The sequence below is a fragment of the Sapajus apella genome, unplaced genomic scaffold (assembly GCF_009761245.1).
Source record: "Sapajus apella isolate SASKATOON/1434 unplaced genomic scaffold, GSC_monkey_1.0 scaffold29, whole genome shotgun sequence".
NCBI classification, from domain to species: Eukaryota; Metazoa; Chordata; class Mammalia; order Primates; family Cebidae; genus Sapajus; species Sapajus apella.
The window spans coordinates 24,612,610-24,635,193 of NW_022436969.1; the positions used below are offsets into that span (position 1 = coordinate 24,612,610).

Here is a 22,584-nt window from a genome sequence, read left to right on the forward strand (position 1 = left end):
CTTCTTTTGTCCAATATTACAATTGTGAGATTCATCCGTATTGTTGTGTTGCAGCTATATTTTATTCATTTTCTGATATAACATGCCATTGAATTAATATACCACAATTTTTATTTATTCTAGTGTTGACAGATATTTGGGTTACAGTGGGCACCCCATATCCACAGGTTCAGCAAATTCAACCAACCAAGGATGGAAAAAATAACAATAGAAAAATACAAATTTAAAAAACACATTTTAACAACTATGCACGTGACATTTACATTGTGTTGGATATTATAAGTAATCTAGAGATGACTTAAAGTATACAGGAAAATGTGCATGGGTTATATGCAAGTACTATGTGACTTTATATGAGACTTGAGCATCTGCAGATTTTGGTGTCCTTGGAGATCCTGGAACTAATCCCCCAGGGATACCAAGGGACTACTATATTTTCATTTTCTTAGTTATTACAAGTAATGCTGCCATGATCATTCTTATATATATATGCACAGTGTGCAGTCTTTTTTTTTTTTTTTTTTTGGAGATGGAGTCTTGCTTTGTCACTCAGGCTGGAGTGTAGTGGCATGATCTCAGCTCACCACAACCTCTGCCTCCTGGGTTCAGGTGATTCTCCTGCCTTAGCCTCTTGAGTAGCTGGGATTACAGATGTGTGCCACCACACCTGGCTAATTTTGGTATTTTTAGTAGAGACAGGTTTTGCTGTGTTGGCCAGGCTGGTCTCGAACTTCTGACTTCAGGCTATCTGCCCCCCTTGGCCTCCCAAAGTACTGGGATTACAGGCATGAGCCACCCTGCCCAGCCCACAGTGTGCATTCTGTTTGGTGCACTCAGCAGTGAAACTGCCTGACTGTTGAGTATTGTATATTCCACTTCAGTGACTGGACCAATGTGCACACTCACTGGTGCTGTATAGAAGTTCTTGTTGCATTACTGCCTTGCCAACACTTGGCATTGTCAGTCATTTTCATTTTAACTCTTGTGGTGTGTGTGTAGTGGAATCATTGTCAATAGTACGTTTTAAAAGCTTTTATTTTCTGTTTGTTAATGATACATAGAAATATGTCTATTTGTATTTTGACCTTTCATCCAGCAAGCTTTACTAAACTCACTTATTAATTCTAAAACTTCACCTGCAGATTTGTTGGCTTTTCTACACACCGAATCATATGATCTGTGAATAATACCACCTTTACTTTTTCTAATTTTTCTTTTTATTATCTTATTATGTATAGAGTGCACAGTACAATGCTGTGTAGAAGTGTTAAGAAGGCATTTGATAAGGTTGCATTCTACCTATCACCATTACATGAGACATCCACTTCAGACTTTTTGTAAATATCATTTATGAGAACAAGGAGGTTATTTTCTATTTCTTGTTTTCTAAAAGTTTTCATCATAAATGAATGTTAAATTTCAAGTGCATTTTTTGATCTACTGAATGTAGACCAAAAATGAAACTCCAAGACCTCCTGCAACCATCTAAATGGACTCCCTCGTTGGCCAGGACACTCTAAAATTTAACCTTTCATGGCAGGAAGGGGGGGTCTGACATGCCTCATTCTACCCGCCTCCCTTTTGGATTTCAGGAAAAAGCGACCAGCACTGAACATCCACACAGACCTAAGTCTGATAAGAAACATTTACAGAATCTATTTTCTCTGAAGTCTGCTGCCTGGAGACTTCATCTGCATGATAGAACTTTGATCTCCAAAACCTCTTTATCACAGCCCAGACATTCCTTTCAATTGACAACCAACTGCCAATTCGAAAAATTTTAAATCTACTTATAATCTGGAAGTCCTGTCACCCAGGTTGAGTTGTTCCACCTTTCTGGACCCAGCCAATGTGTGCCTTAAATGTATTTGATATCTTATGACTCCCTAAAATGTATAAGACCAAGCCCTGACCACCTTGGGTATACGTTCTCAGGGTCTCCCGAGGGCTGTGTCATGGCCTGTGGCCGCTTGTATTTGGCCCAGAATAAATCTCTTCAAATATTTTATGGAGTTTGACTCTTTTTGTCCACAGTGTTGTTTTTGTTTATTTGTAGTCTTTCTCATCAGACTTGTGTTCTTTGAGGGAGTTGGGGAGGGGTATGTTTTATTTAGGGTGTATCCAGTCCTTGGCATTTTTATTTGGCATTTAATAAATACCTGACAAATGAATAAGAATAAGAGCTCTCTGGACTGATAATCTACAGGGAAATGTTTGAGATCTTTCCTAAAAGAGACGTCCTTAAGCTGTGGGTCCCTGGAGAAACTTCCCTTGGGCGGGGCCCCTCATCCTATTGCAAGCAGAGTTTCTTTGAATACGCTACCTTCTGCGGGGCCCTGGCCCACTTTCTTCATTAAGATATCCTCACAGCTCCCTCCCTCCCCCTCCATCCCTCTTCTTGCTCCTGCTTCAGCTTCTTCTGAGGTTTATCCACATGGCATCGCTAATGGTCTCCCTGCTAGTGTGAGTTTTGTGGCAATCAGATCTTGTTTATTTTACTGCTGTATCCGGATTGCCTAGAACAGTGACCAGGTGGCCGGCACACACATGCTGAGTGCATCACGTGCTATTTTCCTGCAGGGAGAAATGCTCAGATTATTTGTTTTTAAAAAATTCTTCAACGGGGTATGACCATCCCCCAAGTCGAGAGCCACTGCCTTCTCTTCAATCACCTCTTCTGTCCCCTGATCCCCCAAACTGGTGTGCTGCTTGCCACAGTAAGGGTGACTGACTGGCCTTTCTGCTTGGCTTCTGGAGGGGGTCAGGGTGTCCCCATGAGGGTGTGGAAGTGGGATCAGTGAAAACTGGGTGCAGAGTTGCAGCCATTCCCAGGAAGAAAGGCAGAAAGGCCCCTAGGCCATGTGGAAGAAACAGGAGGGTGGAACAGAGACAATTATGCGAGCCTGGCTGCGGTGTGGGAGCCCCCACTGTACTGCAGCTGGAGGCCCCTGCAGTCCGCCGCGCCTGCAAGGCTGAGGCACCGGGGTCCTCCAGGGCCGGTAGAGGGCGCTGCTGCAAGCTCCGGCTGAGTGCCTGTGGGCCTGGCCACCGCACTTCAGCTGCTCCCCTGAGGTGCCTAGATTGTTCCCTGGGGCACATGGTATACATTTCCTCTAAATTTGTTTTGTGTTGGTGACAACTGCATGCACAGTACGGCTGCCCTGACTCATTTTCTCTCTTGCTGCTGACTGCACAGACCGAGACTGGTAGGAGAAAATGGTGGATTCTGGGAGGAAAAATGTGTTTTCCTAAGTCAAACTTTCTGCTATTTCCATGGAGCTGTCTATGCTATGTAAGTCAATCCATTTCTGTTTTGAATTTTAAAAAGATTTTGGAATGTTTGAACGGAGAAGCCTCCTTGCACACATGAGTTTTCAAGACTCTAGGAAATTTTTAGCTACCATAGGAGTGAGAAATATTTCATATGTCTAGGCAAAATGAAAATAAATTCCTATTATCCATGACCTCTCCTTGCCCAAGTTCTCATGAACCTTCATGGGATCTCCTGGCAGTATGCAGCTTACTTTGGGAGCAGGAAGTACTCAGCATATTTAAAGCATTACATTGTCCAAACGGTGAGGAATGGGGGAATACTTACATTCGTTACTTGGACACAGTCAACTAACACAGGCTCTGTGTTTTGAAGATGTAGTTTCATGAAGCTATGTAAATGTGTTTTAATAATACCAATGTGAGCAGATGGCATTTTTGTTAAAGGGTCAGGGCAGTACAGGGAAGCTATTTCCCCACAAGAGAAAGAGGGGGTTTCTGTCAGAAAACCAGACAATGGCCAAAGGCCAGGACCATTGTTTTCCAGTCACAGGACATATGTCCTCCTGGGCCCTGGTTGAATTGCTCAGCGTCTTACTGTTGAGGAAATGAAGCTGTGAGAAGAGTGAATCTGAACATGAGCCCAGGACTTCCAAGTTCACCAGGGAGCCCCTGAATTAGGCAGAAGTAGTAAGGGGTAAAAAAGGAAAAAAAAAAAAAAAGATATTCGTCAGTCATCAATGATCAGAGGATACTGCATCCATAAGGGGGCTCTTGGTGGTGAAGGAGTTTTCACTTGTGGGCAGTGTGGGGCATCATTCTCAGGGAAAGAAAGCCGCCTGCATCAGCTTGGTAGAAAACCCACCTAAATTTCTCCAGATAGGTTATACTATGTAAGGTTGTCAGTCTTCCTCTATCCTCTAATTTTTCCCTCCTTACTGGCTCTTTCTGATATCAGAACGCTTCTTGATCAAAGAAATGAACCCAAAACCAACAACTTCTTACCCTCCCCACCTGCGGCCACAGACCTTGGCCACCACCACCCTCTCATCCTCATTCAGTCCTCTCTTTTCCTCTGTCACTAAGACTTTTGAAAGAGCTGTGCTGCATGAATAAAACTGGAGTTCTGCTAATGAAAAAGAGAGGAAGGGAATGATTAAGACCTACCATTGATAGCACAGTAGGGTGATTGTAGTCAATAATAGCTGTACATTTTAAAATAACTAAAGAGGCCGAATGCAGTGGCTCACACCTGTAATCCCAGCACTTTTGGAGGCTAAGGCAGGTGGATCACCTAAGGTCACAAGTTCGAGACCACCCTGGCCAGTGTGGTGAAACCCAATTTCTACTAAAATAACAAAAATTAGCTGAACATGGTGGTGTGTGGCTATAATCCCAGCTACTTGGGAGGCTGAGGTAGGAGAGTGCTTGAACCTGGGAGGTGGAGGTTGCAGTGAGCCGAGATCATGCCATCTACTCCAGCCTGGGAAACAGAATGTCTCAAAACAAAAAAACAGGGCCGGGCACCCTGGCTCAGGCCTGTAATCCCAGCACCTTGGGAGGCCGAAGCAGACGGATCACGAAGTCAGGAGATTGAGACCGTCCTGGCTAACACAGTGAAACCCCGTCTCTACTAAAAATACAAAAAATTAGGCAGGCGTGGTGGCATGTGCCTGTAGTCCCAGCAACTCTGGAGGCTGAGGCAGGAGAATTGCTTGAACCCGGGAGGCAGAGGTTGCAGTGAGCCAAGCTCACACCACTGCACTCCAGCCTGGGCAAGGGAGCAACAACAAAACAAACAAAAAAACAACTTTACAGAGTATTATTGGATTGTTTGTAACTCAAAGGAGAAATGCTTGAGGCGATGGATTTCCCATTCTCTACAGTGTGCTTATTTCACATTGCACAGCTAGCCCTCGACTTAGGACCACGATTGGTTCTGACAGACGGGTCGTAACACGATTTGGTCGTAAGTTGAGTAGGCTATACAGGTATTGATCGACTTACCACCTATGCAACTTACGACCATTCGACTTTACGACCAAAATCGTTAGCCACGACTGCTCCGTGTCTGGCAGCGCAAACGTTGCCCAGCTGGGCGTACGACAGTGCAGACCAGCTTCCGGCAGCACTGCCATCTCCGCGTGCATATAGCCTACTCAACTTATGACCAAATCGTGTTAACGACCGGTCTGTCAGAACCATCGTGGTCGTAAGTCGAGCACTAGCTGTATTTTTTTTCCCGAATCGTTTCAAGTTCATGTTCGCTGTCAAATCCGTCAAAATCATTAACATAGCACTTAACACAATTTTTCCAGATGCCATTCATGCACTTTGTCATCACAGCCTCCCAGGCGGTAGCGATATTCTTGATACACATCAAAATGTTGTAGTGTTTCCAAAAATCTACAGCAGAGCAGTCGTGGCTAGCAATTGTGGTCGTAAAGTCGAATGGTCATAAGTTGCATAGGCCGTAAGTCGACCAATACATGTATCCTCACTGGAGGCCCCAGCAGGCCATGCGGAGGAAGAGAGAGGCTGGGTGTTGCCTGGGGCTGCTCCCTGAGTTGGTCCAGCCTTGGCTCTGGTGGAGCCTGAGGTCCCTGTAGGCAGGCCCGGGCCTGCAGGTTTTCTCCAGAGTGCCAGCACCCGGGGGCCCGCAGGCCTCAGGGATAGGAACGCTGCCCGCTAAGGCTGTGGGCGGTTTCCTTCCCCGACTGCTGTAGTCATTCGTACTTCTCTTTTGCTACATTATGGGTTATATGATTTTCATTCTGGGCTTCTCTCTTTCTGCTTCATTTCACTGTGAACTGCCTGAGAACAAAGTGGGTCTTCCTCACATTTGCATTCCTCAGGAAACCCAGCCCAAGCTGCGCACAGGAGCTGGCTGAGCGCTGAAATCGACACATTCATGGAGGAGGGCAAATCCGGAAATAGTGTCTTAACTCATGGCTACCCACTACTTCTTAGACAACGTCTATGAAACAGATATTCTGAAATTATTCCCAATATGAGGAGGTTTTAATATTAGGAAACATTTAAAAAATATTACTCCCTTCTTATCCACTCTGGAAATAGCCTCCCCTTAGTCTCTATTTTCTGAAAATAGAAGTTCATGTCAAGATGCTACATTATTGGACTGGTGTAGCCCATAGTCTTTTACTCCACAGCACACTTACAAGTTCAACTGGAGAAAGGCATGCCATTTTAACCGCCATCCACCAAACAAGAACTATTTATACATGGAAGTTGCTGCCCTTCTTTGAGATATGTGACAGTCCAATTAAAATTAGATTGTTCAGTATGGGCGCAGTGGCTCATGCCTGTACTCTGAGCAATTTTGGAGGCCGAGGTGGGCGAATCACCTGAGGTCATAAGTTGGAGACCAGCCTGATCAACATAGTGAAACCGTGTACCTATCTCCACTAAAAATACAAAAAAATTAGCCGGGCTTGGTGGCCTGCGCTTATTATCCCATCTACTTGGGAGGCTGAGGCAGGAGGATCGCTTGAACCTGGGAGGCAGAGATCATGCCACTGCACTCCAGCCTGGGCAACAAAGAGTGAAAGTCTGTCTCAAAATAAACAAACAAACAAATAAATAAAACAGATTGTTCAGAGTAGCAAAGACCAGAAAGACTTCACAGAGAAGAGCTAGATCCAAAGTTTAGATTCCCAGTGCATCTCCTTTGAATTTTTCTTTATTAAAAACTGCTTGTTTCTTCACATGCAGCTTTGGAATGGGTCTTGTAGAATCCTAGGACCACCATTTCCTAGCCTTGTGACCTTGGGCACATTATTGAATCCCAGCAAACCTTAGCTTCTACACCTAAAAATGGGGATAATCATTCCTTCCTTTTATATATTAGAAGATATGTAGCTGGCATGTAACAGGTACTCAATATATATTCTCACACTGTAGTGTATCTAAGAACAGGAGATTATGAAAAACCGATATTCCCAGGCTTCTTCCCTCAGAGGTTCTGGCCTAGCCTAAGGGTGCTCTGGTGTATATTTGTCACAAGCCCCTTAGGTAAGTCTTATGCAGCTGGTGTACAGACTGCACTTCAGGAGATGCTTCTGCTGAGCTCATCTTCTTTGGATGATAAACACATCACTAGGAGTACTGGAGCTCCATGGCTTGCTCAGGATGTATGTATGCAAAACAGTCTTACATCATCATCAGCTGAGCTCAAAGGTGCCCACTCCTCTCTTGGCTGTAGGCAGACGGTTGGAAATGGATCCTAGGTCTCCAAGTCCTTGTGGCCTCCAGTAGGGATTCAAGGCCCTGTAGAGAGAACCCATTGGCTGTCCTGCATTGTGAGCTACTCTCTCCTGAAAGGAGAAGGAGCATCTGCTCCCCCAGGTGGGGATTCCCCCTCTTCTCATTTACATCTGATTGTTCTTCAATAACTGGATTGAGGTCCACACTCTCCATTATTAGAGTAAAACCCTGGGCAAGGCATCAGATGGAGTGGTAGTACACCCATGCAGGGCAAGGAATCAGGGCAGGGATGCAGAGAAAGGTAGACACCTGTCCTCCAGTGAAGGAAAGGTTAGGAGGTCCACTCTCATCATGTTGTCACCAGCTCACACTCACCCTCCAGACCTCTACCCCTCCTCCCTTTGCTGTTGTTTCCTGCCCACTTTCCTGCCCAAATGTATCTATCACATCTGCATATAGATGCATTTATATCATACCTATTTTTAAACACAAGGTCTCACTATGTTGTCCTAGATGGAGTGCAGTGGCTATTCACAGGCATGATTATAACTCACTCCAGCCTCCACCTCCTGGGCTTAAGCAATCTTCCCACAATAATTCAGCCTGCCAAGTAGTTGGGACCACAGGTATGTACCATCATGCTCAGCTACCATGTCTGTATTTCTAAGGATTGTTTATACGTATATAATTTCTTTCATTTCCTCCCTAAATCCCAAGCCAAATTTCTCTGAGGTTACAATGCGACAAAAAGAAATGCTCACGTGGTGTCTCCAGGGCTTTGATTCTAAAGAGGAAAATTTAACTTCTTTCAGTTGGCAGCTGAAGTAGGACCTATTTATGCCTAATTTTCTCAAACACTGGACTTTTGAGAAAGAACTCACAGGATGACAGAAGTGACTATTAAGTGTCTCAGGAATTCATTTCTTCCTCTTTTTCCCTTTCTTTAATATTTATTTTTTTTAAAATAGTGATGGTGTCTTGCTATGTTGTCCACGATGGTCTTGAACTCCTGGGCTTAAGGAATCCTCCCACTTTGGCCCCCAAAGTGCTGGGATTGCAGGTGTGAACCACTGTGCCCAGCTCTAAGAATTCCTTTCTTGTGTGTGACTGAGCAGGAATGGGGAGGACTTGTGGCTGGGAACGGCCTGATTGCTGAGCTTTCATCTAACTGCTTGTCTCCTATCTGAGCATATACATGGAAGGAGAGGGAAAATCAAGTTTGGAAAAATTTCTGGGCACTTGTTTCTGAGGTGTTGGCAAGCAGGAAAGATATTCAAGGATTGGTAGGCTTGCAGCAAGATATTGTTTTTGTTGAGATTACACAGAATGGAAAATTGAAAGGCATTCTCAGCACACGGACACAAGAACGGAAAATCAAACACCGCATGTTCTCACTCATAGGCGGGTGTTGAACAATGAGAACACATGGACACAGGGAGGGGAACACCACACACTGGGGTCTGTCGGGGGGGAAATAGGGGAGGGACAATGAGGGGTGGGGAGTTGGGGAGAGACAGCATGGGGAGAAATGCCAGATATAGGTGAAGGGGAGGAAGGCAGCAAATCACACTGCCATGTGTGTACCTGTGCAACAATCTTGCATGTTCTGCACATGTACCCCAAAACCTAAAATGCAATTAAAATAAAATAAAATAAAAATAAAACAAATTTAAAAAAAAAAGAAAATTTAAAGGATGGGCATCTGGTTTCGAATCCAGCATGTACAAGCATGGATGTTGTCACTCCCATTTTCACAGCAAGAAAAAAGCTGGCAAACAAGATCGGCAACTCTTCTTAGGTCCTTCAGGGAGTCACAGGGGAAATGGCCACCCCACAAACTGGACAGACTGGCAGATAGCAAGAATCACAAGCTATCCTTGAGCAGAAGCTGCAGCTGAAGCCAGAAATGGGAAGAAATGTAACTGTAACAGGTTAATTTAATTTTTTTAAATAAAGATGGTGTCTTGCTATGTTGTCCAGGATGGTCTTGAACTCCTGGGCTTAAGGGATCCTCCCACTTTGGCTCCCACTTTGTTCCAGGGTGCATGGCTGGTCAATATACTGAACACTGGGTTGCAGCAGAGGAATGGTTTAATTGTAAGGCAGCTGAGTGAGGAGGTGGGAGGACATCTCAAATCCAGCTCCCCAAGGAGTTTTGAGGCTAGGGGTTTTAAGGGGTTTGGAAGAATAGTGGGCCAAGGCGTAGGAATGATTGATTGGGCAAAGAGTACAGGGTGAAGTTATGGGATGGGGAGATGAAGATTTTAAGTAACTATGATTAACATGCTAAGGCTTTCCTGGAAAACAGAGGGGAACAGGAGGACAGGTGCGTAATTTAATTAGAGAGGTGGAAACTACAAAAACAATAAAAAGTTCTGTCCATATTGCTGCAAAGGTATGATTTCATTCTTTTTCATGGTTGCATAGTATTCCACGAGGTACATGTAATGTATTTCCTTTAGCCAATCCACCACTGATGGGTACCTAGGTTGATTCCATGTATTTGCTACTGTGAACAGAATGCTGATGAACATTTGCATGTATGTGTCTTTTTGGTATAGTGATCTATTTTTCTTTGGGTATATGCCCAGAAATGGGATTGCTGGGTCAAATGGTAGCTCTGTTTTAAGTTCTTTGAGAAATTTCTAAACTGCTTAATTCTTAGCAAATTAATACAGGAACAGAAAACCAAATACTGCATGTTCTCACTTATAAGTGAGAACTAAACATTGAGCACACACAGACATAAACATGGAACAATCAACACACTGATGACCACTAGAGGGGGAGGCAGTGAGAGGGCATGGGTTGAAAAACCACCCGGTAACTACTATGCTCACTATCTGAGTGCAATATACCCGTGCAAGAAACCTGCACATGTACACCCAGAATCTAAAATAAAAGTTTTTTTTTTTTTTTTTTTTTAAAAAGGAAATGGCAGAAGTAAAAAAAACCCACTGTGACAGAAATGAAGTATGCATTTTTTGAACCCATGGTCAGACTGAACATGGTCAAGAAAAGAACCAGTGACTTGATGATATGTCAACAGACACTTCCCATACTGCAAAACAAAGAGAAAACATAGACTTAAAAAAATGGAATGGAATATCCAATAACTGTGAGACAGTTATTAAAGGTATACATGTGGACAACAGAAACACTGGAAGGAAAAGAAAAAGAGAAAAATTTGAAGTAATAATGGCTGAGAATTTTCCAAAATTAATGACAGGCACCAAACCACCATCCATGAAGCTCACAGAACACCAGGCAGGACCAATCCCAAAAAATTCACACCTAGGTATTGTTGACAAAAAGAGTCAAACCCTGTAAAATATTTGAAGATATTTATTCTTAGCCATATATGAGTGACCATAGGCTGTGAGGCAGAACATGTGCTCAAGGAGGCTGGGGTACAGCTTGGTTTTATGTATTTTGGGAGGGTATGAGACATAAATCAAACACATTTAGGAAATACATTGGTTTGGTTCAGGAAGGTGGGACAGGGTCGGGTGTGGTGGCTCATACCTGTAATCCCAGCACTTTGGGAGGCCGAGGTGAGCAGATCACGAGGTCAGGCAATCGAGACCATCCTGGCTAACATGGTGAAAACCCATCTCTACTAAAAATACAAAAAATTAGTCGGGCATGGTGGCATGCACCTGTGTTCCCAGCTACTCAGAAGGCTGAGGCAGGAGAATCACTTGAACCCAGGAGGCAGAGGTTGCAGTGAGCTGAGAAAGGTAAGACAACTCAAAGCAGGGGCTCCCAGGGCACTGGAAGTGTCACTCTCAGTGAAGGTGACGGTTGCCCGTAGCTTACTGAGCAGATTCCTTCCTAGCAGGGGCAAAAGGCAATCAGGTATATATAAGGACTGGTGCATTACCTCATGACCCCCCCTCACAAGTTCGCGGCAAACAAAAAGACTGTTTTTCTGACACCCCAATAGCTTCAATGATATTGGTTGTTTCCTTTGATGGGGGGCTACAGGGGTGGTTACCACTGAATATTCAGCACCAGTGTTGATGAGGAAGTTAATATCCCCCACTGTCATTCTGACCATGGGCTCTTTGCGGGCAATTGAGCCCAGTTCCCTTCAGTCCAGTGGCCCTTCCATTAGATTAAACAGAGCTCCTTCACTTTCGTCTGAAGCCTCGGGCTTAAGATCTCCCTGTTTTCCTGTCAACTGGGAGCACTGGTCCTTTCAGTGCCCCACTTCCTTACAGTAAGCACGCTGGTTATGCTGCAGGAGTGGGCGATTAGACTGGGTAGCCTTCCGGAGCCCCCTTTCCCTAACCTTTTGGGGGTGCTTCCTCTAATAGCGGCAGCTGTCAAGTCGGTGCTTCATCAGGCTTGATGCTCTTTTTCTCTACGATTTTCTCTATGGCTTACCGCGTCTCTGTTCACAAATATCTGGTTAGCTATTTCCAATAACGGTGAAGTATTCATGCCCACAAATCCTGCCTGCTTCTGTAGCTTTCTTCTGATGTCTTCTGCACACTGACTGACTAATGCCATATTTACCATGTGCTGGTTTTCGGGGCTCTCAGGTTTGAAAGGAGTATACATAAAAGACAGGCTTCACATAGCCTTTCATAAAACTGCCAGCCTTTCCTCTTTCCCTTGAGTAACCTCGGAGACTTTATTGATGTTTGTAGCTTTCTGGGCTCCCTTTTTCGATCCTTCCAGTGAGGGCTCTCTGTACCAGATTAGCCTTTGCGTGCCCTCTGGGGTGTTTGGATCCCACTGGGCAGCTGGTAGCTGGGCCCTGACATTCTCTTGGGGACTCTGGTAGTCTGCTGGAACATGCTCCTCCAACCATTTGGAAGTGGTTTAGAGTACCCTCTGCCTTTCATCAGTGTTAAAAAAGTTACATAGCAGCTGGTGGCAGTCAGCCCAAGTGGGGTTATGAGTCTGGATGATAGTTTGCAGTAGGTCAATGAGAGCTTGTGGGTTCTCGGTATAAGACGGGGTGTTATTTTTCCAGTTGATAAGATCAGCTGAGGTGAACAGCAGGTACGTGAAAACACGTCTTTTCACCATGTGGCCATCCTCATCCACTCCCATATACCTCTGCTCTCTTAAAGGCATCTGCATCCCTGCATTGGGTCACAGATGGGCTGTTAGAAGGGCAGTTCCTCCTGGGAAGCTGGCGGCTATGGGAGGAGTCCCTCCGCATTCTTTCTTGTCTACCCTGGGTAGGTTAGGAGTGTGCAATTCTAGCGAGGGTGCTGAGGTTTCAGGCCCAGGGGCAAGGACTCCTTCCTCCTGATAAGGGGGAGCTATCTTTGGCAAAGGCTCTTCTGCTGTTGAATATGTCAGGATCTTAGGAGTCTGCATCCTTTGGTGGGTAGAGTGGGGTTTTTCCCTAGCTGCCTGCCCCTTTGCCATCAGTATGGTTGCTGCCTGTCCTGTTAGCCACTGTGGAGGGTTTAGAACTAGCTGCAGCCATGACTGTATATACGGAAATTGACCAGGGTGTCCTGGCTTTCATGTAACCTTATGCCGTACTTTGGAGACAAGAGACCTGTCTAGGCTTCCCTGTGAGGGCCAATCCACCCCAAATGCTGGCCAGTCTACCTCACATAAGGTCCTCAGCTTTTCTGGTGTCATAGTTACTCCATAATCCCCACTAAATCCCTTCTTGAAATTTTTCAGCATGGTCCCCAGAGGATTAGGCTTTCTCTGAGTGTGACCCATGATTTTTGCACAGAAAACAGTACTCACAGGCAGTAAAGAGAGTCTTACTCCACCCTCAGTTTCTTCCGCCCTGCACGGCATGACACTCTCTCATTTTCACTTCAGGCCGGTAGGACAGCCTCCCTCTTGGGAGTGTTTCAGGCACTGCTTGAAGAGTTCAGCTGGCATTGGAGAGTTCGTTATTCCCCCTGACGATACCTGGATTGTGAGGGCACCTCCTTCTAGCCTTCTAACCCTATATGGATTGCCCCTAATCCCAGTTGGCCCCACAATTTGTTCAGACCTTACAGTCCCCTCTAATGGACCTGCCACTCCCACATTTCACAGCTAGTGAGTCCAGTTGGACCCCTCCAATCACTCACACAGTCATACACCTCCCACCACCCAAATTGAAACTGAAAGCAAGACTTCCAAGGTTAGTTACAGAGAGAGAGAGAGAGCCGAGTTCAGGAGTGCCAAATTCTGCACTTGTGGGTGATCAGACCATGCTTCCACCTAAAGAAGGTGGGCAAGGTAGGACCAGTCCGTGTTTCTGTCGTCTGGACTGCCAGTGCCAGCTCCTTCCTGGTGTTCAGCCTCTGCGTGGATCCTCCGCGAGGGCCTGCCTTGCCCTGCTCTGACAAAGCATTCCTCTGGGGCTAATGCCTACCTGGGAGTGCTCTCAGGACCCGCGTTGCCCAAGCAGGCCAGAGTCCCCCACCAGGATGCTCCGCAAGGCAAGGCAAACTGCCTAAGAGGTTGTCTCGGTTGTCCGCCAACTGCAATCATTTCCTGGTCAGGGAACCAGGACATGTAGCAGGACACGCTACAGACAAAGCCTCCTGGACACCGGGTTTGTGAAGGAAGGGCTTTTTATTCAGCCGGGAGTCTTGGCAGACTCATGTCTCAAGAACTGAGCTCCCCAACTAGAAAATTCTGGCCTCCTTTAAAGCCTCACCGTCATAGAGGGTACATGTGAGAGGGTTGTGATTGATGAGGTAAGCGAGGGGTATGTGACTTAGGTGGGGTTCTAATCACAGTTAAGCAAGAACAGTGCCTTCCAGGGAAGATTCCTCCATACCATGCCTGCGATCTATAGATAGGATAGGAATAGGTTGGAGGTTTGATCGTTAACCTCCAGGTCCGGCGAGTGGCACCAGTTCTGTCTCCTCCACTGACCTTGTGCTTCTATTTTCAACGTTTACTTCTCCTTTTGAAATGTAATGTAGAAGGCTAAAGGGAAGTGGTCTTAGAAGCTTAAGAGGGAGGAAGGGGTCTCCTTCCTCAAAACCAAACTGCTTTAAAAATAAAGTCTCTTAAAAAATATAGGAGAGGACTCATAAGACTGCACAGAGTGCAATCACATGTGGCTTGCTCTGAAGGCTCTGGAGCTGGCCCAGCAGGGAAAGAGGGTGATGAGAATTGGGCAGAGCCCTCCAGGTGAGCTCCCAGGGCCCTTTCTGATTTACAGAGAACACATGCCTTCTCTGGACTGGGAAGCCTCACCAGTGGTAGGAGGAATCTTGGTTTCAGGAGAGTTCCAAAAGTTTCCAGCCAAGTCTCTCATGCCCTTGTGAAAGGAAAATAAATCTCGGGAGTCCAAAATCACTAAGGCAAAGGCAAAAGTCAAGCTGAGAACTGCGTCAGGCAAAACTGCCTCCCATTTTATTCCTAAATAAGATAGATACAAAGATAAAGCTACATGCCCCTCTCACAATTGGCCCATGAGGAAATTTTCTGTGGGCCTCATGATCTTTGGCCTAAAACAGTTGTGTTGAATTTCACCCTGGCAATGTAAATTAGTAGCTTATCTTCGCAGTTGCAGGAACTCAAGGTCATCCCTCTGCTCACCTGAGACCTGGAAGCCCTCGCTTTGATGGTAAACCAATGTACATCTTACACATATTGATTCATGTCTCATGTCTCTCTAAAATGTAAAACCAAACTGTACCCCGACCACCTTGGGCACATGTCATCAGGACCTCCTGAGGCTGTGTCATGAGCATGTCCTTAACCTTGGCAAAATAAACTTTCTAAATTGATTAAGACCTGTCTCAGATACTTTTGGATTCACACCCTTTTGTCACACAGCCAAGCCAGTCTGGCTAACCGGTTTTGCCAGGTGCAAACCATCTGGTTAATAACCTGGCCCAGGTGCTGCCAGGCAAATTGTGAACTTTATGCAGCATACACATTACCAGTTAGCTCACCTATCCTTATCTTGGTCAGGGGTCAGTGCAAACTTCCAGGTCTTCCCAGAGAGAAGTGCAGAGCTGCCCCAGGGCAGCTGTAAAACACTTAAACACTCTATACTTAGACACTCTTTGACTGCTGTTGAGGAAAAAAGTCAAACTGTAAAGTATTTAAGGAAATTTATTCTGAGCCCTACGTGAGGACCATGTCTTATGACACAGCCACAGGCGATTCTGAGAACATGTGTCCACAGTGATTGAGTTATAGCTTGGTTTCATATGTTTATGGAGACATAAGACATTAGTTAATGCATGTGGGGTATACATTGGCCTGGCCCAGAATGGCAGGCCAACTCTTAAGTGGGGGCTTACAGGTCATAGCTGGATTCAAAGATTTTCTGATTGGCAGTTTGTTAGAAGAATTAAGTTATTATCTAAAGTCCTGGAGTCAATGGAGAGGAGTGTCTGGGTTAAGATAAGGAGTTGTGAGACCAAGGTTCTTATTATGCAGATGAAGTCTCATAGGTGGCTGCCCCTAGAGATAATAGATGGCAAATGTTCATTTTCAGACCTTTAAAAGATGCCAGAGTCTCTGGAAAAGACCTAATGAGGGAAGGAGATTCTCTGAATAATGCAGAATTTCCCCACAAGACACGTGCAGGGCCATTCTAAAATATGTCAAAGAAATAGATTTTTTGGGAAAAATACTTTGATTCCATTCAGGACCTGCTGTCTGTCATGTGATGCTGGGGTCAGGGTGGATTTGGTATCTTATTGCTATGGGGAGTCTGTTCTGTCAGTCTTAAGATCTCTGTTTTAATGTTAATTCTGGTCAGTAGTGCCTGAACTCCCCAGCGGGGAGGGTGTAATGAGCATATCCAACCTCACCTTCCTGGCATGGCCTGAACCAGTTTTCCAGTTTTTCAGGTTTCTTTGGAAGTCCCTGGGCAGAAACAGTAGTCCATTCAGTCAGTTGGGGGGCTTAGAATTTTACTTTTGGTTTATATTACAAAGCTATTTATAAAACATTTTAACTATCATATCCCTCCTCATCCTTTAGCACCTAAAAAAAACTTGCTTTAGTTCTCAGCTATGGTAATGGAAGAGAAGAGAAGCTACTCACATCAAATCACAGCAACCTTTTCCGTAGAGAACACCCTCCCCACTTACTTAACCATATTCTGTTGAGCAGAAAAACCCTCTTTTATGAAGATACATGAGTGGACGTAAGTATATTAGGGGTCAGTTCAGCAGTGGTAAGAGCCCACCTTAAGCCCTCATGGCTCATGAGCCCCTTTCAAGGGGTGTTGACTATAGATAAGTAAATAAATTTCTGCTAGTTCTAGAGGATGTGCATCCACAGTGCAAAGACATCCTTGATGAGCAAGGCATTGACACACAGACTGTCTGTAACCCAGGTTGGGCACCATCTGGGCCTTTGGACCTCAACTGCAGTAGCAGCAACCTACCTAGGTTCAACTCTGTAGTACCCACTAATGACTAATGATCAGGGCAGGTGCCATTGGACCAGGGTCTAGAATTTGTTAATAATTGTCTCAGACATTCAGGCAGTCCAAAAATGTCTAATGGGTGATCTGCAGAAATAGTTTCCATTTGTATTGACAAAGCTTAGTGACCATCCCAGCTGAGCTCTTCTAAAGGAAATGAACATTTCCAGTCTCTTGAATAAAAATAACTCTATGAAACTAGGTTGGGTACCATGTTCCCCACCTACTAAAATTGCCACTTCCTTCATCAGCTGTTATTTGGACCACAGGTTTTTCATCCATTTCAACCAGCAGCTGCAAAGGGACCTAAGGTCAATTGTTTGGCTTTTCCTGGTTCCTGGCATTGGAATCCTTTCTTCAATAACTTGATATGACTTCAGGCAATTTCTTGTAAACAAGAGGTTTCTTAGAGAATGGCTAAGGCATGTATAATGCTGCGCCAGGGCCACAGTTGAGAGAGTAAACGTGAGTCAGCCTTGATACTCTTCCTCCCAAGCTGTGTGCCTGGGCAGAGTGGGAGCCATGCTCTCCTGCAGGAAGAGGTGAGTCAGGGTCTCATCACCAAACCACACGCCAGTGGGACTGCCTGCCCTGGGGGACCCCTTTCCCTAACTCACACCTAGGTGCCATATAAACTGGCTCTGACTGAGTGAGGTATTCAGGAATGGAAAATTTGATATGGCACCTTGTTCAATATTGTGTTTCAAAATTCTGATTCAGTGTATATTAAACAAAACAAAACAAAACATAGCCTGCACTATCTTTTTAGCTTTTGCTTGAAAATATTGGGCTACAAAGGTGCTAGCTCAGAAAAGTTCCTTTCTCCAAGTTCTTTAACAGGGTGAAGGAAAAGGAAAGCTGTTGTTAGAAGCAGCAGCAGCTAGCGACTATCCTGAAAATGAGCAGCACAAGTTCTGTCCTATGGGATTGGACCTGGGAGTGCCGGGAGCCATGCTAAGCAGCACACTTCGACAGCTCTTCCTGTGGAGTGGAGCTCTGGCAGCTCTTCCTCTGGAGTGGTCTTGTACTTCAGCCACTCCAGGAGATTCAAGATGTTGGAGCAGACTTGTGGGATTCTTAATGACCGCTCCCTCAAGATACCTGAAATGGATACTGTTCTACCTTTGTGGGTGAGTGGGCACTTGAAAAGCACTGGGCAGGATTGGCTTTCTCTATTTTATTTTACTTTTATTTAAAGATGGAATTTCGCTCTTGTTGCCCAGGATGGATGGAGCGCAATGGTGCAATCTCTGCCCACTGCAACCTCCACCTCCTGGGTTCAAGCAATTCTCCTGCCTCAGCCTCTTGAGTAGCCGGGACACAAAACCCCCCATAAGAGCAGATTGAGATGCTGCTGTGGAGGATTCCTATCCTGAAGCTAATAGAGTAAGTGCAGTTGATTTCCATCTCATTCTCACAGCCTTTTATGAACATCACTGAAAAGGCTGGGCAAGACAAAACCTATGAAGAAGGAATATCTCCACGGCTGCACTTAACATGGGATGTGCTCTTCACACCCTGACACACAGCTTTCAAGGATTCAGCCTGTGGAGTTGGAGTAGGTACTGTTAGATCTGAGCTGATCTGTTCTGAGGGCATGTGCACTTAGTTGTTCTGCTAGCCCTGAATGCAAGAACACCTGCTCTGATCATCGTTTGTAGCAGGCATTGTTCTTTTCTTAATATCTGAGACGTGTAACAAAGTATCATCTTATATCAGGATGTTTCCTTGGGTCTTTGTGAATGGCTACACTTGGTTCAGCCAAGAGGTTTATTTGGAAAGTGTCAACATGAGCTTTGTTCTTGGCAATTTGTTGGCTGGCTGGCCTTTGAAAATTCTCACATTCCTGTGCAAAGGTAGACACTGCAGTATCTGATCCATTTGTGAAACTTAAGCCTAAGAACAATTATGAGCTGCTGAAAATTGCAATATCAGTAATCCCTAATTTTCAAATATACCAGTCTTAGGTGAAGCTGTGATAAGCAATAATTTTATTATGGCTAATGAGACCCACAAATTGACAGACATGCATCACGCTTTTGTTCAGCTCCCTCTATTTTGGTTAAGATACGATATGAATTCTATAGCTGCCCTCCTTAATTACCAGATCTTAATGTTGTAAGGTTTCATCTCAATAGTGGACGTTTGTACAATAGACTTTCAAGGGGCAGCTGAGGTAATGCCATCTATGATTAGAAGAGGCAGCAGAGAGCCACATGAGTCACAACTCAGTGGGCTGACTCTGCCTGAGAATCAATTAAGGCAAAAAAAGAACCCAGGGGGAACGTTCCTGCTTGAGTTGATACCAGCTGAAATTGAGGAAGCTAAGAGTTGAAGCAGAGGCAAATGCGTGTTTATTGCAACAAAGTTGGAGTTAAACCGTGCTAGATTTCAGGGGGAATTATTGTGTCAGTAGGAGCTCGAATTTCTGGAGGAGAACCTAGTGAGCAAAGCAAAAGCTAGCAGATTTTAGTAGGTTAGGAGTCAGGCCCATTGTGGTGGGCCAAAGAGTTTTGCAAGGTTAGCCATACTGACACATTGCTGAGAGATGAAGCTTTTTTATTTTAAAAATAAAATTTATAGTTTATAATTACAAATATAAAATATATTTACTGTAGAAAATCGGAAACTAGAGAAAAGTATACAGAAGACAATAAAATTCATCAATAGTTGCACTAACCAGGGGTAATAATTTTTGTTATCTCTGCTCTGTTTGTGTTGATTCTTAAAGTCCTATCTATTGTTTTCCATCAATATCCACCTAAACAAAATTGGGATTGTACACTTAGCCATATGCCACCAATATCATTCCCTGCCCATATAAATATATTTAAAACATTTTACAAACTATATGTGCAGTTTTCCATCATTTGGGTCTACCACCAAGCATTCTGTATGCCTTGTCCAATCTTAAAGGGACTGGGGTCATCTTGGAACTTGGCACTGACTGATGTCAAACTTCATTATGCTCCAGGCCAGGCATCATAAAATTAATAAATTCAAAGTTTGGGAAAACAGGGAAAAACAATCTTTGAGCCCAATGCTCTAATCCATTTTCATTTTTATTTCCCACTGGTCTTTGTCCAAATGCATAAATAGTCTAACATGATTACAATCATAATGTACATTTGCATCTTATTATATTGTAAACATTTATGATTAATGATTTTCTTTTCTTTCTTTTTTTGAGATGGAGCCTTGCTCTGTCACTCAGGCTGGAGTGCACTGGCATACTCTTGGCTCACTGCAACCTTTACCTCCCCGGTTCAAGCGATTCTCATGCCTCAGCCTCCCGAGTAGCTGGATTACAGGCACGCGCCACCCTACCAGGCTAATTTTTGTATTTTCAGTAGAGATGAGGTTTCACCATGTTGCCCAGGGTGGTCTTGAACTCCTGACCTCAGGTGATCCACCTGCCTTGGCCTCCCAAAGTACTGGGATTACAGGTATAAGCCACTGTGTCTGACCTTGTTTTCATAATTTTTAATGACTGGGTAATAGTCCTCTCAGTAGACATAATTATTTAATTTATCATTATCCTATATTACTTTTTTTGAAATTATGAATAATTTTGCAAGAATATCTTCATCATGATAGCTTTATCCTTCATTTGTACTATTTCCTTAGATAAAGTCTCACCGGGGAGTAATGGGATCTCCTTAAACTCTAGCAGTACTGTAAATATGAATTGCTTGCCTTAGTTTCTGGAAGTGGATTTACATTCACTCTGTTATTGAGTATCTTAAAAAAAAAGCTTGTTTTTTTCAGAGACAGGGACTATCTGTGTCACTCAGGCTGGAGTGCAATGGTGTGACCATAGCTCACTGCTGCCTCAAACTCCTGGGCTCATGCAATCCTCCTGCCTCAGCCTCCTGAATAGCTGGGGCTACAGGTGCATGTGATCTCACCCAGTTAATTATTTTATTCTAATTTTGTAGAGATGGGGTCTTGCTTTGTTGCCCAGGCTGGTCTTGAACTCCTGGCTTCAAGGGATCCTCTGGTTTCAGCCTCGCAAAATGCTGGGATTACAGGTATAAGCCACCATGCCTAGCCTGTTATTGTTTTTAAAATTGAACTTCACTCTTATTAATATAAAACATGTTGACTTTGATAGTAGAATAATTTAGACAAGAATTCAGCATGTTTTAAATGAGACACTGCTTTATTTGTATAGAGGTATTTTTGAGTAAATGTTCCTTTATTCCCTCTAACTCATCCACATGCAACTAGAAACTTGAGAGGGTGAAGAAGCATTCATGAAAAACTAACAATATTAGTTTTTAAGGCAAGCAATTGATATTTACAATACTGCTAGACTTTAAGCAGACCCTATTACCCCTTGGTGAGAGTTTATCTAAGGAAGTAGTCCAAATGAAGGATAAAGCTATGGTCATAAAGATGTTCATTGCAAAAACAATTAGCTATGTTGATTAGCTACGTACCTGGCAGAGCCTCTTCACATTTGTGGATTTCAGTGGCTATGTGTGTTTTAAAAAAACAATATCTTTTCATTTTTCGGAGATGGAGTTGTACCCTGTTGCCCAGGCTGGAGTGCAGTGGCATGACCTTGACTCACTGCAACCTCTGCCTCCCAGGTTCAAGCGATTCTCCTGCCTCAGCCTCCCTAGTAGCTGAGACTTCAGGTGTGCACTACCACACCCAGCTAATTTTTGTGTTTTTAGTAGAGATGGGTTTTCACCATGTTGGCCAGGCTGGTCTTGAACTACTGACCTCAGGTGATCCACCCAACTCGGCCTCCCAAAGTGCTGGGATTATAGGCATGAGCCACTGTGCCCAGCCAAGACCAGTATCTATTTTATGTTTGTCTTTGATATGTGTGAAAATGAGGAAATTCAAGAAGTAAATGAAGGACCATGAAAATTCGTCCTTAATTTCTACTTAAACAAATTTAGCTTCAGCACAGTATTTAGTAAATGGTGCTTCATGGCAGGAATCTAAAAGCTAACCTACGTTAGCTCAGAAGGTGTGGTCCACAGAATGGATCTGGAATGCTGTGGGCTATTGCCCTCAGTTGCATTCTCTCCTACAAAAAAGCTCATGGCTCAAGCTTTCCAAATTAACAAATACAGAGATTCTAAAAATATAAATAAAAGCAAATTGCAACAGTAAAACCTTAATATCAATTATCTGCGTGGAGACTGAAGAAATACATTCTCCATCCCTGACACATATCTCACATTTATTAGCAGACAGTGAGTAAACACTCATTGTGATTGTCTTTACATTAAAGACTTTTACCACCCACTGTGGATATTTTTGAAAAATGTGTCTTGATTGACTGATATTTTTTTCTCTCATTATTTACCTCCTCTCCATACCTAAAAGCCATACTGAGAAGAAAGAAAATTGGATGTGAAATTTCATTTAATTTGTTTTATATTTATTCCTCAAATTAATGGTTTCTTTGAAATAAAACACAGTTTTAAACATTACAATTTTTGTTATTGTTCTCTTAACTCTTCTTGAAATAAATGGGTTATGCCAAAGTCATATGTACTCTCATCACATGCACTGGCACTTCAGCGTGTGGCTTTTAAAGGTCAAAACCCTTCTCTCTTGTCCAGATGCCAGTGATGAAAAGCGAGGAAGGAACACTTTCTGGTGGTGGCCTCATGCCTTGTCCCCCTTTCTGGGTGCTGCACGCTCCTCCAGCCTGGAGGAAGAAGGAAGAAGTGAGTCCTTGGATAGAGCAT

The 22,584-nt window shown here is 44.1% G+C and overlaps 1 long non-coding RNA gene across 1 annotated transcript; it reads left to right on the top strand.

Moving 5' to 3' along the window:
- The first annotated feature begins 209 nt into the window (after positions 1–209).
- LOC116561577 lies at positions 210–21,230 on the top strand. Its single transcript, XR_004273491.1, has 3 exons — positions 210–343; positions 10,882–10,886; positions 21,220–21,230. It is a non-coding gene; the product is annotated as an uncharacterized LOC116561577 (long non-coding RNA).
- Positions 21,231–22,584: the final 1,354 nt, after the last annotated feature.